General features: G+C 34.3%; 1 pseudogene; it reads right to left on the bottom strand.

The window, feature by feature from the left end:
• Positions 1 to 3,690: 3,690 nt before the first annotated feature.
• LOC118760602 (U2 spliceosomal RNA) lies at positions 3,691 to 3,793 on the bottom strand (annotated as a pseudogene).
• Positions 3,794 to 5,364: the final 1,571 nt, after the last annotated feature.

Raw genomic sequence — 5,364 nt, 5'->3', positions numbered from 1 at the left:
ACTCCAGTATCTCCCAACATTCTTGAAACTTCAGTGTTTTTCCTGTGTACTCACCACTATATGTTTGGGTTCCTATCTAAAACAGACTTTTCACAATCTAACTCATATCCTGTGTTCTGTTTGGTGCCTTAATGACATATATGCTTTATTTTATCTATAAGATCTGATCTCTGTTTTCTTTGCTTGGGTACATAATTTATTTACTTAAGAAAGAACATGCTTTTCATGCATTCAACTGTGAACCAATCTGTAAAATTGTCCCAAAGGGCAGACATTTGGGGATTCTGTGGCTCATCTTCTGAGCTTCCCTTTTTCCCTAATTTCAGTCTCAAGTGGCTAATAGGCCATTACTTTAACATAGCTATTTTTACATTTGATTCTATATTTTATTATTTTTTTGGCAGAATGGTGCTTAATATTAACATTAAAATGTAATAGAATATACTTGTAAACAGTGGCTAATTATCCACTTCCAAATGCAAAATATTTTAATTTGATTTAGAATGTTTTATTGATTACTTCTACCAATTTCATTTGGAAAAATTTGCATAGTCACTATTTAGAATAAATATTAAAATTACAAATTAGAAAATGAAAAGAACACAAATGCAAAAAGTTACTTTAGTATACATTGTTAGCAGGTGTGTGTAAATATATTAATCTCAAAAAATGTATTTGTTAATATATTTATGAAATAAAATATTATAAGCAAATGTATGGCTTTTCCTTTATCAATGACAATAGTTTAATTTTTGATTGTTTTTGTTACAAGAGAAAAATTTAATTTCAATGTGATATAATAAATTTACTAAAATGTCAGCAATTCACTATTACAACTAACTTAAAATAACCTTTCACTTTATTTAATTTTGTTTTTACTAAATTGTTCAAAGTTCTCAATTATTGTTTTGCATGACAAAAGATGTTGTATTTGTTCATGTTATCTTGATTTCTTGAATTAAATATATAGTAATCAAGTAAACAGAAAGCTCTATAACCTAGTATCTGTCCCTCAGTTTAGCTTGTTATTAATGTACTATTAATTGTCAAACATGCGGTGAGTACTCACTTCATCTTTGGCGCTTGGGACAAAGGAGGCAGTCATCAATGTATTTTCATTTTTCTTACAAAAAATTATAGTATTCCCAGAATAATCACTTCTCTTAAATTTTCTTGTACATTTATTTTGTTTTATTTTAAAGATTTTAATGAGGAGAGACAGGGAAAGAAAGAGAGATCCAGTGGTTTATTCCCATAATTGCTGCAATGGCCAAAGCTGAGATGACCCAAAGCAGGAGCTAAGAGTTTCCTTTGGGATTTTATGTAGGTGTAGGGGCCCAAGAATTTAAGCATTTTGCTTCCTTCCAAGGTTCAGTAGGTGGCTAGATTGGAGTGGAGCAGCCAGGACACAAACTGGGACCTATATGAGATGCCTTTGCTACAGATGGAGGATTAGTCTGCCATGACACTACCCATTCCTTAGCCCCATCCCCAAGTCTTAAAACAGTCAGGTGTAATTCAACATATACATGTACATATGTCCATATGTATGACATCCACATATATATACATATGTACAGTATGTATAAATATTCCCATGTAATTTTCATGCAAGCTGTGTGAATTATTTCCCCATTCCTTAACAGGTGAGGTTTGGTTATTAGTATTATACCACAACATTGCTTCACTTTTTATGATTACAAATGTTTTGTATTGTAAACTGCTGAAAATATTTGTTACAATTATTTTTGAATATAACAGGGCATGTATTGCCAGCACAGTGCAAGGAAAGTTACGGAGGTAAGGAATTAACACTGAATTCAATCCGTGTGACTCAATGATACTCCATTTATATAACATACTTCACTTTTCCAGCTTTTGCAATTCGATTATTTTTAAAAAGTCTGTTCCTATATAATTTCTGTATTTAAATGCTGTCGGTGAAGTGCTAACTAAAAGTGATGTTCTTATCATTTGCATTCTCTTTATATCCATCTGAACAAGAATTCAAGCAAAGGTAAGAAAATCACATGCTCCAACACCTTTGCTACCCTTCCTCCAGGCACAATCAATGACTCCTTTTCATAACTGACACCCTTGCTTCTGAAAATCATCATCCTCTGATGTTATTTGCATAAGTAACTGATAAAATTCAATCTAATAGATAACAATTATCCAGTAACTCAGTCTTAGTGATTTATGTCCTAGCAAGTTAAAGATTACGATCCATTCAAGCTTAATTATTATTTTTTTTAATTTCCACGGAAAAATATCTGTTAATTGGTGAATTACTTTCTCACTTAATCTTAACCAAAAGGTGAGATGCAATGTTAAATAACTTCTGCATACCTTACTCCCATCTGTGTTCAGCCTATTGTGTTCAGTTGTTTATTTGTTAACTTGACACATGACAGGAAAGCAAAATGAAATGAAAGAAGTGGCAGTCTGTTTCCCTGCTTTGGTGCACACACACTGTCACGCCCAGCCACATGCCTAGTGGCACATCTATCTGCTCTCCGGAGCCTTCAGCTACATCCAGTATTATTGAATCCAAGGATTAGCCACATGGTTCTCTGATATCCATGTGGCTCTCCTAGCACGTGCTCCCAGGCACCAGCTGTCGCCCTCTGGCAATCTCAGAATTCTGCTTTTCCCTCCAGCAGTTCACATGGCTGCTATGATCCTCTCAGCTCAGGCTCTGATTCTAATCCCCATTGGCCCAGGGTTTTGGCACTTTTTTTTCTTCCAGATCTTTCCAGTTTCAAATTGAGCTTTATCCTTTCATTCTCCCTTTCAAAATTATTTGCTGTGTTGAAAGTGATTGTAATGAGTTAAAAAAAAAAAAGGTTTTTGTTTCATCTACTAACTTCCTAATAGCTAAGTCACACTGAAAAAAGCTGTACATGATAATTGCGAGTATAAATATTTGGAAATAAATGTACCCAAAAGTTTATTATTATCTATTTTTACACACGTTTTTACATTGGTTCAGGTAATACATGCTACTTGTGAGAGCTGGATTCAGGCTTTTATCTGATTTGAATCAAGCAGTTTCCCAAACCCCAGTGTTTTAGAGCAGTTACTTTCTTTTCATGACATGTAGCCTCTAGTTCAATGAGAACATAACACTGATTTTTCAAAAGATTTCATTGTTTGGTTTTGGAAGTCATAATTGGAGAGAGAGAGAGAGAGAGAGAGAGAAAATATGAGAGAAAAAGGGAGGCTTTTCACCTACTGGATTACTCCCTGGTAGCAGAAACATAAAGGACTTTCCCAACTTGAAGCCAGTAGCCTGAAACTCCATGCCAGTCTCCAATCCAACGAGGAGCTGGATTGGAAGAAGAGCAGCTGGGACTTCATCTGGTGCTCATAGGGGATGCTAATACTTCCAGGTGATAATTTAGTTAGCTGTGCCACAATGCTGTTCCAGTTCTTAGTTCTAATTGATATCGATTGAATCAGTTTATTCCATGACAACAGTAATGACAAAAATCTCTGCATTCAGAGGTATTTCCCCAAAATGTTCTAATTGCACACATACAAAGAGGGGGAAAACATACTGGAAAACCTTGTCACTTCTTGAAATGCACATCTTTTTTCCAGTCCAGTAAAAAGCCCAGTTTAGAACTGCTAGTGGAGAAAATATTTGAACAGGAAAACTTAACTACTTAACCATTACTCAGGACATCTGGAAGGTAAAATTTTACTGGTGACATGTCCACAATGTGTATGATGATATTTCTCATAAGAACAGATGCTACACTTGATCTTAGCCAAAAGGTGGAGAAGCAATGTATGCTGATATTTCAAAAGAAAAATTTTAATGAATCTTAAAATTCAATGTTTAAGGCATGATGTCTGACTACAGGTGGCATACTTTCTTTGCTTACATTCAGTGAGGAGCATCAGGGAAGTGACGGCCTGATAAACATACAACTTGTGCAAATCTAGTCTTCAAGACAAAGTATAAGATAGATTTCAAATGAAAATAATTCTGCAAAGCTTAATTATAATAGATTAGTACAGTGGCGGAAACAAAGCAGTGAAAGGATACAAACCTGAGGCAAAAAAAAATGAGAAAATATAATAACGAGGTGATGTGTCTTTTCAATACCAATACTGAAAGCAAGATTTTTGTTTTAGAAGTGTTTTAAAGCTAGATTAGAGATCTTTGCTTCACCGATTCTGGCCTACAGAAAGTAATGTTTTAATGTTGTCCTGGAGAGATGCTGACAATGCATAATTGTTCTTAAAATAATTAGCAAATAAGGTGGGATACCAGAGATTTAAAGTATGCAAGTTTAATATTGTCTCTGTGACTTCAAACAATTTTTGAAGCAGGATTATTTTAAACTATTAACTGAATAAAACCTTACATTTATCAAAATGATGGCTGTTAGACTACTGTATTTGTGTAGTAGTTGTGTATACTTGTAAATAATGCTATGTTCCAGACAAGTTAATGCTACTCTCACAAGTTCAGCAGATGTTGGTTGGCAGACTGTACTTTAGTAGTATTTTCATGTTTTTATGTTTTTAGAAAGAGAAGTAATGTAAATTTCATGTTTTGAAAATGACACATTGTCAGAATGCTGGACATTATCTAACCCAAGAATTTCATGGCACTAGACAATCAACTATTTTTTTCATGAATTATAAAAGCAGATCCACTTAAGAAAACAGTGTTGTCATGTAACAAGGAGCCTTAGAAGGGTGCAGTGGTCCTGACATGCCTTTCCCTCTAAACGGTCTTCCACAAGAAGCTGAAATTCCAACCAGGAGTTCAGTGATCCTAATTCTGGTACAGACGAGACAATTGCCTTGTCCCACACTGTGACGTCTGGAAAGGATTGCCTTGCTAGATGCTCCCCTCAACTTGACCAACTTTTAGATATACTTGTTTTTCCTGGTGATATAAAGCAATCAGAATGCATATGGCTAAAAGATCCCATGTTTGTATACTGATTATTTTAAGCTAAATAAAAGTAAGAAAATTACAGATGTTGGAAGGGCATTCTCCTCTAATGCAAGTAAAAAACAAAAACAAAAAACCTCTGACCTATCTTCCTCAAAAAGAAGTCATAGAACCTTCTCTCTTGTATTTTCACCCACAAGCAAAGACAAATAAGGAGTTTAATAATCAGAGCTTGCCAATGTATCATCATAATATCATACCCTTTGTTTTCTGATAACATCACAGCCATAGTTTCTTATGAAAATACTACTGACCCTGGGTCATCGTATCTTCTTTTCTAAGGCTCCTATGACAAACAAAACTAATAAAAACATTTTTCTTCCTTTCTGTTTTTGAAATATCTTTATTCAATATATAAATAATGAACTAGGTACCCCTAAGCAAATAAA

Source organism: Ochotona princeps, chromosome 1 (genome assembly GCF_030435755.1).
Source record: "Ochotona princeps isolate mOchPri1 chromosome 1, mOchPri1.hap1, whole genome shotgun sequence".
NCBI classification, from domain to species: Eukaryota; Metazoa; Chordata; class Mammalia; order Lagomorpha; family Ochotonidae; genus Ochotona; species Ochotona princeps.
Note: the sequence above shows the minus strand (reverse complement) of the source record. Positions and strands in the feature narration are given on the sequence as shown.